This window comes from Notolabrus celidotus, chromosome 24, assembly GCF_009762535.1.
Source record: "Notolabrus celidotus isolate fNotCel1 chromosome 24, fNotCel1.pri, whole genome shotgun sequence".
Lineage (NCBI taxonomy): Eukaryota > Metazoa > Chordata > Actinopteri > Labriformes > Labridae > Notolabrus > Notolabrus celidotus.
This window is the reverse complement of record NC_048295.1, coordinates 6451451-6463664: the sequence shown is the minus strand read 5'-3', so window position 1 is coordinate 6463664 and position 12214 is coordinate 6451451. Positions and strand designations below refer to the sequence as shown.

The 12214-nt window shown below is 48.3% G+C and overlaps 2 long non-coding RNA genes across 5 annotated transcripts; both read right to left on the bottom strand.

Annotated features, from left to right (window-relative positions):
* Positions 1–4917: 4917 nt before the first annotated feature.
* LOC117808458 lies at positions 4918–7183 on the bottom strand. The gene is made up of 4 exons (XR_004630329.1): positions 7066–7183; positions 6307–6536; positions 5558–5651; positions 4918–5238 (listed from the first exon to the last, which is right to left on the bottom strand). It is a non-coding gene; the product is annotated as an uncharacterized LOC117808458 (long non-coding RNA).
* Positions 7184–7277: 94 nt separating this feature from the next.
* On the bottom strand, positions 7278–12214 carry LOC117808459. Of its 4 annotated transcripts, none has more exons than XR_004630331.1 (8): positions 10531–12214; positions 10250–10439; positions 8849–8880; positions 8150–8255; positions 7942–8034; positions 7672–7825; positions 7459–7592; positions 7278–7369 (listed from the first exon to the last, which is right to left on the bottom strand). It is a non-coding gene; the product is annotated as an uncharacterized LOC117808459 (long non-coding RNA). The 4 variants fall into 4 exon arrangements; XR_004630332.1 differs by having other exon boundaries at positions 10250–11877; positions 12030–12214; XR_004630333.1 differs by having other exon boundaries at positions 12030–12214.

The following is a 12214-nucleotide window of genomic DNA, read 5'->3' as shown; positions in this document are numbered from 1 at the left end:
TAAGAGAGACTACTATTTAGAGAGACTTCTATTAAGATAGACTACTATAAGACTACTAATAAATAGCCTACTATTAGAGAGACCACTATAAGAGAGACTACTATTAAGAGACTACTATTAAGAACTACTATTAAGAGAGACTACTATTAAAGACTACATTAGAGAGCTACTATTAAGAGAGACTACTATAAGAGACTACTATTAAGAACTACGATTAAGAGACTACTATTGAGACTACTATTAAGAGACTACTATTAAGAGAGACTACTATTAAGAGAGACTACTATTAAGAGACTACTATTAAGAGACTACTATTAAGAGACTACTATTAAGAGAGACTACTAAACACACACACAAACACACAGGCATGCAAGGGGGCGTGGCTTGCGCGCGCACGAGCACACACACAGACACACAGGCATGTAGGGGGGCGTGGCTTGTGCGCACACACACACACACACACACAGGCATGCAGGGGGGCGTGGCTTGCGCGCGCACACACACACACACACACAGACACACACACAGGCAGGCAGGGGGGCGTGGCTTGTGCTTTTGCACGCACACACAGGGGGACTTTTGTGCGAACACACACACAGGGGGGGGGGCTTTTGCACGCACACACACGCAGGGGGACTTTTGTGCGAACACACACACACGCATGGGGGGGCTTTTGCACGCACACACACACGCAGGGGGACTTTTGCACGCACACACACGCAGGGGGGGGGGGCTTTTGCACGCACACACACAAACGCAGGGGGGGGCTTTTGCACGAACACACACACGCAGGGGGGGGGGGACTTTTGTGCGCACACACACACGCAGGGGGACTTTTGTGCGAACACACACACGCGGGGGGGGCTTTTGCACGCACACACACACGCAGGGGGACTTTTGTGCGAACACACACACGGGGGGGGGGCGTTTGCACACACACACACACACACACGCAGGGGGACTTTTGTGCGAACACACACGCAGGGGGACTTTTGTGCGAACACACACACACGCAGGGGGACTTTTGCACGCACACACACACGCAGGGGGGGGGGGGCTTTTGCACGCACACACACACGCAGGGGGACTTTTGTGCGAACACACACACACGCAGGGGGACTTTTGTGCGAACACACACACACGCAGGGGGACTTTTGTGCAAACACACACGCAGGGGGGCTTTTGCTCACATACACACACACGCAGAGGGACTTTTGTGCGAACACACACACACACGCAGGGGGACTTTTGTGCGAACACACACACACGCAGGGGGACTTTTGTGTGAACACACACACAGGGGGGGGGGGGCTTTTGCACGCACACACACACGCAGGGGGACTTTTGTGCGAACACACACACGCAGGGGGGGGGGACTTTTGTGCGCACACACACACGCAGAGGGGCTTTTGCACGCACACACACACGCAGGGGGACTTTTGTGCGAACACACACAGGGGGGGGGCTTTTGCACACACACACACACACGCAGAGGGACTTTTGTGCGAACACACACACACGCAGGGGGACTTTTGTGCGAACACACACACGCAGGGGGGGTCTTTTGCACGAACACACACACGCAGGGGGGGGGCTTTTGCACGCACACACACACGCAGGGGGACTTTTGCACGCACACACACACGCAGGGGGACTTTTGTGCGAACACACACACGGGGAGGGGGGGCTTTTGCACGCACACACACACGCAGGGGGACTTTTGTGCGAACACACACACAGGGGGGGGGCTTTTGCACACACACACACACACGCAGAGTGTGTGCGAACACACACACAGGGGGGGGCTTTTGCACGCACACACACACGCAGGGGGACTTTTGCACGCACACACACACACACGCAGGGGGACTTTTGCACGCACACACACACACGCAGGGGGGCTTTTGCACGCACACACACACGCAGGGGGACTTTTGTGCGAACACACACACGCAGGGGGACTTTTGTGTGAACACACGCAGGGGGGGGGGCTTTTGCGCACACACACGCAGGGGGGGGGCTTTTGCACGCACACACACGCAGGGGGACTTTTGTGCGAACACACACACACGCAGGGGGACTTTTGCACGCACACACACACACACGCAGGGGGGGGGGCTTTTGCACGCACACACACACGCAGGGGGACTTTTGTGCGAACACACACACACACGCAGGGGGACTTTTGTGCGAATACACACACACGCAGGGGGACTTTTGTGTGAACACACACGCGGGGGGGGGCTTTTGCGCACACACACACGCAGGGGGGGGGCTTTTGCACGCACACACACACGCAGGGGGACTTTTGTGCGAACACACACACGCAGGGGGGGGCTTTTGCACGAACACACACACGCAGGGGGGGGGGACTTTTGAGCGCACACACACACGCAGGGGGACTTTTGTGCAAACACACACACAGGGGGGGGGGGGCTTTTGCACACACACACACATACACACGCAGGGGGACTTTTGTGCGAACACACACACACGCAGGGGGACTTTTGTGCAAACACACACACGCAGGGGGGGGGGGCTTTGAAAGCACACACACACGCAGGGGGACTTTTGTGCGCACACACACACGCAGGGGGACTTTTGCACGCACACACACACGCAGGGGGACTTTTGTGCGAACACACACACGCAGGGGGGCTTTTGCACGCACACACAGGGGGACTTTTGTGCGAACACACACACAGGGGGGGGGGCTTTTGCACACACACACACACACGACCACACACACAGCGGGGGGGGCTTTTGCATGCACACACACACGCAGGGGGACTTTGTGCGAACACACACACAGGGGGGGGGGGCTTTTGCACACACACACGCAGGGGGACTTTTGTGCGAACACACACACAGGGGGGGGGGCTTTTGTGCGAACACACACACAGGGGGGGGGGGGCTTTTGCACGCACACCCACGCAGGGGGACTTTTGCACGCACACACACACGCAGGGGGGCTTTTGTGCGAACACACACACGCAGGGGGGGGCTTTTGCACGCACACACACACGCAGCGTGGCTTTTGCGCGAACATACGCACACACACACACACGCACGCACACAGGCATGCAGGGGGGCGTGGCTTACGCGCAAACACACACACACACAGGCAGGCAGGGGGGCGTGGCTTTTGCGCGAACACACACACACACGCACACAGGGGGGCGTGGCTTGTGCGCACACACACACACACACACACGCAGGCAGGGGGGCGTGGCTTTTGCGCGAACACACACACACACACACGCACACAGGCATGCAGGGGGGCGTGGCTTGTGCGCACACACAGACACACACACACACAGGCATGCAGGGGGTCGTGGCTTTTGCGCGAACACACACACACACACACACACACAGGGGGGCGAGGCTTCACAGGTAAGGACAGGTGTTCAGGGCCAAAGAAGTACCAACAGCTAGGATGACAGTGGTATGACTCAAAAAAGCCACACTTTTATTTTTAATACAAGTAAAAAATTGAATTAAAATAAGTTCAAAATCACAAAAACATTTATCTACATTAACAGATATATAAAAAAATATTTTAAATACAATGAATGAATAACCCTGAGTTGTCAGTATCAAGGTTGGAAAGGAGAAGCACAGGCATGGCATACCACTCCTAGCCAGGTGCAACAGGGTGAGCCCACGTAGGTCCAACAGCAGCAGCAAGATCTCTGACAGTCAGGAGGCTTCACAGGTAAGGACAGGTGTTCAGGGCCAGAGAAGTACCAGCAGCTAGGAAGAGGATGGTATGACTCAAAAAAGCCACACATTTTTATTTTAAATAAAAATTTAAAATAAAATTAAAAAAAAAGTTTAAATTACAAAAAACATTAATCTAAATAAAAAAATATTTTAAAAATGTAATAATTCAATTAAAAAAATATTTTAAGAACAATGAATGAATAACCCTGAGTTGCCAGTATCAAGGTTGAAAGGAGATGCACAGGCATGAGATGCACAAGCATGGGATGCCACACACACGCAGGGGGACTTTTGTGCGCACACACACACGCAGGGGGACTTTTGCACGCACACACACACGCAGGGGGACTTTTGTGCGAACACACACACGCAGGGGGGGGGGGGGTTTTGCACGCACACACACACACGCAGGGGGACTTTTGTGCGAACACACACACAGGGGGGGGGGCTTTTGCACACACACACACACACGACCACACACACAGCGGGGGGGGCTTTTGCATGCACACACACACGCAGGGGGACTTTTGTGCGAACACACACACGGGGGGGGGGGGGTTTTGCACACACACACGCAGGGGGACTTTTGTGCGAACACACACACAGGGGGGGGGGGCTTTTGCACACACACACACACGCAGAGTGTGTGCGAACACACACACGGGGGGGGGGGGCTTTTGCACGCACACCCACGCAGGGGGACTTTTGCACGCACACACACATGCAGGGGGGCTTTTGTGCGAACACACACACGCAGGGGGGGGCTTTTGCACGCACACACACACGCAGCGTGGCTTTTGCGCGAACATACGCACACACACACACACGCACGCACACAGGCATGCAGGGGGGCGTGGCTTACGCGCAAACACACACACACACAGGCAGGCAGGGGGGCGTGGCTTTTGCGCGAACACACACACACACGCACACAGGGGGGCGTGGCTTGTGCGCACACACACACACACACACACACGCAGGCAGGGGGGCGTGGCTTTTGCGCGAACACACACACACACACACGCACACAGGCATGCAGGGGGGCGTGGCTTGTGCGCACACACAGACACACACACACACAGGCATGCAGGGGGTCGTGGCTTTTGCGCGAACACACACACACACACACACACACAGGGGGGCGAGGCTTCACAGGTAAGGACAGGTGTTCAGGGCCAAAGAAGTACCAACAGCTAGGATGACAGTGGTATGACTCAAAAAAGCCACACTTTTATTTTTAATACAAGTAAAAAATTGAATTAAAATAAGTTCAAAATCACAAAAACATTTATCTACATTAACAGATATATAAAAAAATATTTTAAATACAATGAATGAATAACCCTGAGTTGTCAGTATCAAGGTTGGAAAGGAGAAGCACAGGCATGGCATACCACTCCTAGCCAGGTGCAACAGGGTGAGCCCACGTAGGTCCAACAGCAGCAGCAAGATCTCTGACAGTCAGGAGGCTTCACAGGTAAGGACAGGTGTTCAGGGCCAGAGAAGTACCAGCAGCTAGGAAGAGGGTGGTATGACTCAAAAAAGCCACACATTTTTATTTTAAATAAAAATTTAAAATAAAATTAAAAAAAAAGTTTAAATTACAAAAAACATTAATCTAAATAAAAAAATATTTTAAAAATGTAATAATTCAATTAAAAAAATATTTTAAGAACAATGAATGAATAACCCTGAGTTGCCAGTATCAAGGTTGAAAGGAGATGCACAGGCATGAGATGCACAAGCATGGGATGCCACTGCTAGCCAGTGGTGCTGGCAACCCGCCATAAGGATACCTGCTCTCACTCTCTTCTGCAAGAATCAAGAGTCTTACCTCAGAGCTTCAGTGCAGAGAAGACGACTCATGAGGTGCAATGGAGCGAGCCCACGTAGGTCCGGCTGATCTTCAAGTCCTCACGTCTTCACACCTTAACATGTGAGAGATAAAGCCATTAGAACTTGTGATTATTTCAGGCTGACACAAAATAAAAACAATTAAGATCTACAGAATGGATTCATGTGTTTCGTTAAACCAACACCAGCTGACTTCAGTGCACCTTACATTTTGTTTATTCAGTGCAACATTTAGGTAGTTCATGCACACTGCAGATAATTCTCTGATTCATATACTACATACTTAATTTTGGCCAAATCAGCTTGTACAGTTAGCTTAGTTTAGATTTGAAAACAGCTTCCTCAGCTCAATGAATTTTTGGTGGAAACAGCCCCTCTGCTGGTGGTGAGCCAGGAACTACAACCACGACAACAAACCACATGCAGCACGTGGTCCTTAAGCAGGTGCTTTCACACCTGAGAGGAAGCTGAATCAATCAACCATAGACTGTGAATAAAAAATAGCAATGGAGACATTTAAAAACCACGAGGCTTTTAACTCAAGTCCACAACAACAAACACAACTTCCCAAACTTTCGGACAGTCAGCAGAGAGTCCATTTGTAGCTTTATTATTAGCATAGCACTAGCTTTAACATTAACATTAGCATTAGCATAGCACGAGCTTTAGCATTAGCATTAGCTAGCAACTCAGCGTCCAGGTGTTTAGCCGTTTACGTCTCAAACTCACCTCGAGTAGATTCGTGTCGTGTCAAAACCCGATCCGGAACACTCTGTAGTTTCCAGAATCTTCTCCTCGTGTGTTTATCCGCAGTTAGTTCGTCGTTCCGTAGACCTCCATTCTGCAGCTGTCGAACGTGGACGTGAGCCAGGAACGTGTGTAACCGGAAGTCCGTGGGAGGGTCATTCAGTGTCACGTGGTTTGGCGACCCCGCGTGGCCAGATTCAGTTTTTGCATGTCTGCATATAAAGAATTATTAAAAGCAATAAAAGCAGGACAGGACTATTCTGACTTTATAACCACCCCCACTTAAAAAAAAATCCCCTGAACTATCTCTTGAAGTATGTCTATGTTCAGAGAATGTACTGTGCTGACAATCGCTCATCACCTCAACACAATCATAGACAGCGACAGGATACTGGTCTGTCTTACTACTTTGTTGTGGTACTTTGTGGTCTAAAACAAATGCACATTCTCTGAACTTGTCCCGAGTAGTTTTCTGGATCAGTTCGTCCGTGCTACGGGACACAGCACAAAAAAAAGAAGTACCCTAATTGATTTTGCCTTTGCTGCATGACAAAATAAAGTATGAAAACAACGATTCGGCTGGCGTCTTACTAAATCTAGAATTATTTTATGATTCTGTAAGAGTACCAGGAGCCAGCCCTGATGGCTGTTCCTACGGGACACAGCAGCAACAAAAAATAAATCACCTAGAAGTAAAAAAACACGACAACCATTGGAATCGCTGATCTGTGTCAGCAGTACCTGATAATGAGGCTGCAGTTCTTCCTCAGGATGGCTCGGGCCAGGCACACCAGCTGAAGTTGGAGTCCGACTTGGCAAGGACCGTCTCCAGCTTAACGGGCAGCTCCTCCACCGCCGATATCAGCTGCACCTGCAGGGAGCAAGGAGACGGGGTCAGAGGACCTGTACTTTGTTTATAAAGTCAGTTCTGAAAGAGCGCTGGATGAATACTTGCCTCCTCTAGAGCTCGCCACAGGTCGTCATCAGTTTGCTGGTTGAACGGGTCCAGGTTTTTCCTCACGGTGTCAGTGAACAGCACGGGGTCCTGAAGAACAGAGACAATTAAAACTTAGTGTGTCTTAGAATGTTGTGTAAAGATTGTAAGGTTCAATATGAGGAACAGAATATGTCTACCTGAGGGATGATGGACATCCTCTGGCGCAGGTTGTGGAGGCCGATCTCAGACATCAAAACGCCATCGATGTAGATCCTCCCCTGAGGCTCTGCCAGCCTGGGAACACCAGGGAGCTTCTCCCTGCAATCCCCACCTGACCCCACAGAAAAGAAAGACTCAATGTTCAGCTGTTTATCAGTGAACTGTAGCTGTTACACACCCCGCTGTCTCACCTTCTTGTTAGGTTGGAAGGTGGTGTTGATGTCTTTGAGGACTGTGGATCCATCCCGGCTGTACGAGAAGCTGACCTGGTCGAATGTTCTGGGTTTCCCAGGGTGCTTCGCTCTCCAGCTCTGTGTACTCCACCACTCTCTCCACTGACGTCATCTGACATAGACAACAAGTTATAAATCTCATCGTCGGAACCCTAACACAATCATTCACTGCCGAAAGAACGTTCTCTAAGTTCTCTGGATTTTTGTGGTACCATGTAGCTGTCTCACCATGTTCTCCACCTCAGCACTCTGCCTCATCGTCCACTGGAAGTTGCACACCAGCATAAGTCAGCACCAGGTCCACCTCACCGGCATCCAGCCCTGAAAAAACACAAACACCCAGAATGCTTTGCTTACAAAATAGATCATTTTTTACACTGGGATATTCTGTTTTTAATGAATTGCACTAAAATGTAGAAAACGCTGTCGGATATACCATTGTGAAAGCTCAACCCCGAATGATAAGAACATTATTGGTTGAAGAAAGATGCTTCAGATGCCATGTCCTGTCTTCTTCCAGCTGTCACCACCGACAGGGAAAACTTTACAAGAGTTAACAAACATCTTGGGGAAATTAGGGGGCGTTGAAAGCACAATACAGTATCGTCTTCAAAGAGCTACTTCCATCGATAAAAATAGTTTCATGTGCCTCTTCTCTTTTGGATATGAGTGTGACAATGAATGCTCAATGATATAGATGCTGTGAGACACCAGAGCTAAAAATACAAGTGTATAGAAATGTAACACTGAGTGAAACACATCATCAATCTTTCATCATAAATGTAAATCTGACTTCACTCTGAAGCAATTATACCTGTGTCAAAAATGTCCATTCAAATTTATCGATAAGCACTCTTGGCAGTTTGAGTGGGTTGCTTTTGGCCACTCAACCGTGGACATCTTCACACCCACACCACTTTCTTTTTTTTTTTTTTGTATATTCAGTTATGCCAGTATCTCAATTACTGTGTGAGTGGGCTGGTGCAAAAAAAAAAAGGGGAAAGTTGGCCTTAGCAACAGTCACCATCAGCCCACACAGAATTATTCTATGTGATGATTTAAATCTTATTTAATTATGTGAGAGTGGTGCAGGTTTGCCAGGCGATGATGAAAGGAGCGGTGTGTTCGGAAATACCTGGAGAAGTGAGAGCTTTCTCGGCGTTCACCCTGAGAGTGCAAAAAAAAAGTCAACACTGCAGTAATGGATACCTCAACTTTGTTTTTAAGTAGCTTTGAACACATTTTGTCCTAGATTCATATCAGATATATTCATAAACAGGTAACATTGCTAGGTGTGAAAAGCGAGAGAAATGTAGTAAAATGTGTCTGACAGCAGATCGATTTCAAAGAGATTCTAAACCGATGTTTCATCTGATAAATAAGATCTCACATCTCACGATTTATGTCCAGTAAAGACGCACAAATGTCTCCTTCTACTCGTAATGTGTCTGGCATCTGGAAAAGGCATACATCCAAGTTTCTACTCTGCTCCTCTGCATGGATCCTGGTGTAACAGCAGTAGGTTGTTTGTAATGGATACTGACATTCTGCAAGGCTAGCAGAAGAAAACTGAGCTTCCTGTTATTCCATCCCAGTCCCTCCATGCAACCACAGATCGCTATCCACCTCGGGGAAACCAAACTTCTGCCCCATTACGTCTGCCCAGAACTTGGGTGTCACGATTGATGAGTAGTTAACCTTTATGTGGCCTTGACCTGATCAGACCCGACCTGTTAGAACATGCAACCCAGCTCCTGGTACAGGCTCTTGTAATATCACTACTCCAGCTCTTCACTGGCATGCACAGTCAAACCTTTGGTCTTCAACCAATCTAAACCCATATGAATCCACAGTTCACTTCCCTCTGCTGACTTCCAGTAGCGACCCGTACCCCTGCCTACCTGTAATCTCTCCCCAAGTTCAGGACCCCCACCTGCAATGCTCTGCTAGTAAAACTTGCCTGGTACCAATAAGTCAACAGTGCCCTACTTCACTTTCTACATGAAGATCCAACACATTTTCGCCTTTTTATTGATAGGACAGCTGAAGAGAGACAGGAAATGTGGGGAGCAGAGAGAGGGGGAAGGCCGGGAGTCGAACCAGTACCCGCCGAGATGAGGACTAAGGCCTTTGTATATGCCTAGGTACCATGCTTAGGCACCAAATCACAACAAACATTATCTCAAGACGCTTTTACAAACAGAGCAGGTCTAGACCGTACTCTATGTTAAATTATTAACAAAGACCCAACCCCAAGACAGACTAAGATCCAGTCCCCTCTTACAGACAGGACTCAGCCTTATCTCATCTTAATCCACTATGAGCATTGAACCTCGCAGCATTTAGCAACTTACAGTGACAAAGACAAACTTCCTTTAACAGGCAGAAACCTCAAGCAGAACCAGACTCATGTTAGACAGACATCTGCATCTGAGACCGAGTTGGGGTTGGAAAGAGGGATAGAGGAGAATAAGAGTGACAGAGTGATGATAGTGATGAGACGTATAGTAGTAGTCGTAGTAGTAGTAGCTCTTACCGCTAGAGTCCGGCACGTCTGCAGCAGCTGGAGTCCGGCACGTCTGTAGCAGCTGGAGTCTGGCACGTCTGCAGCAGCTGGAGTCCGGCACATCTGCAGCAGCTGGAGTCCGGCACGTCTGTAGCAGCTGGAGTCTGGCACGTCTGCAGCAGCTGGAGTCCGGCACGTCTGCAGCAGTGAATCAGAGGACCTACGAGACAAGGGAGCACAGGGACAGGTCTATGGTTAGTAACTTTAATGGGACAGGGAGAGTTAAAGTAAGTGATGGGGGGTGGACCTACCTTCATGGCACTTCAGTCTGTCTCAAATAGTGACCTGTTGGTTGCAAACTACTCGTTTCTAAAAGCCTGCTCTTGTATGTGAACGATATCAGCCGGCTGATTTTACATCATGTAAAATACTGTTATCTGGTGATGACACTGCTTATTATAATTACAAATACTTAAGGAAAATACATGCACACATATTAGTCATTGGTCTAAACATTGGGACAAATGTCTTGCTCAATAAAAGCCAAAATGGTCACAGAGAGTCATTTGGGAGCTGAGCCAAATGATCTGATCACTAAAATACAATATCAGAAGATGTATTACAGTATGTTTTAATGTGTGAAATAGATGTCATAATAGACAAGTTCAGACTAAATTTGAATTACCTCTACTGGGAATTTAGCTTGGTTCAGCTATGGAGAATAATAAGAGTGTAACGAGATGATACAACCAGCAAACATACAGAGCAAATAAATAAAGATGGCTTTAAATAAGTGTATTGTATAAACAGTAATACATTAACAGCTGAATATTACTCTGCCATTCAGTGTCGGTTGTGCTGCAATGTGCGCCGTGTGATTGAGTATTTGTCAAATTAATGAGAGGCTAATTCAAAGAAAGGAGAAGACGGTAGAGGAGGGCAAGAACACACACCAGAGGAATTACCCAGCAGCAGGTACATCTTCACACACAGAGGATTAGCTTTGTTACACCCACACAAAAGCATGAATCGCTGCCTCACACACGGGCACCTTTGCGTTTGAAGACATATTAATAGAAGATTACAGCAGCAACTCAATCTCTTGACAACATTATCACGATCTCAGTGTTGTAATACCTGACATCACATTAAGGCGCGGTGGGGGAACAAAGAAAGAATCTTGAATATGGACACGAAACGGAACCTTCTTAGTGTTACAGTTGCTGTTTTACATACCTGACACAGCAGGTATTGGTGCTTGTGTAATATTTCATGGGACTACTGTAGCTACAAAAGCAAGAAACCATTATCATATCTCAAACTGAAACAAGAATCACTATTTTCATCCGCACTGCTTCACCTTAAAATATCAATAAACCCTTGGCAGCACCCCCATTGCTTCACCCTGCTGCTGCTGAGAACACAGAACACCAGATTTCTATGCTCTGTCAACCCAAATCCAGCTTTGGAAAGCCTCAACTCCTACCTTTCCAATTCAGCTTTCTCAATAACCAACTCATCCTCCTCCTCACACTCCCACTCGGCCGCATAATCCATAACGTTTTGTTTAGCCGCGATGCTGATGACACCCGGCTGAATCTCCCACGGAAACCCGGTGAACCAAATAGCTCCCGCTGTCATGTGGAGCCACAGGACTTCTATTAGGTTGATTGTAGAAGAATATTTCACTTGAAAAAAGGTTGATTACAAGCGAGCTAGCCAATAGATTTATCACAGGGTCAAAAAAAATAGATTGCTTAAGGCTTGGATCAAACATACAAACATTAAAATCAATCAGATGTATAATTACATTTACAGGAGGCTCTGTTCAGATTGGCAGCCATGTCAACACACAGCATACTCTTAAAGAGAGAGCACTATCAAGTATAGGGTATCGACGGGGCGCTGGTGGCCTAGCGGTCTAGGCGCCCCATGTACAGAGGCTGTGGTCCTCGCCGCAGGGGTCGCCGGTTCGACCCCTGGCCGTGACCTGCA